Genomic DNA, 442 nt, shown 5'->3' on the forward strand with positions numbered 1-442 from the left:
TACTGAACTCCATTTGTAAATATATATGTGGCTATGGTGCAGGGATGATTTTTCCCTCTTTTAGCCTTAATTGAAAACATTTTCGTAATGATACCATAGAAGAGCAACTTCCATTGAGGTGAGAGTAGGTGCTCCTACATCTACAAACACAGATATGCCTCAACAAACTGTGAAAGCGAAAGATAAATACGCTTCGATTAACCCTTGATAGACCCATGTACAGATCATGCGGCCTTAAAGCAGACAATGTCAATTGGCTCTGCAGAAAAAAATTAAAACAAATGACAATTTGTTATTCACATGTCTCAAATGATAAAGAAAGCAACTCGTATAACAAAATCATCCCAAACATTGATTGATCTTATATTTACAAATAGAGAAGAACGAATTGCAAAATCCTATAACCCGATAACTGGTCTATCTGACCACAATCTTACTTTGA

This window comes from Pimephales promelas, chromosome 13, assembly GCF_988280905.1.
Source record: "Pimephales promelas chromosome 13, fPimPro1.hap1.1, whole genome shotgun sequence".
Taxonomy (NCBI): Eukaryota; Metazoa; Chordata; class Actinopteri; order Cypriniformes; family Leuciscidae; genus Pimephales; species Pimephales promelas.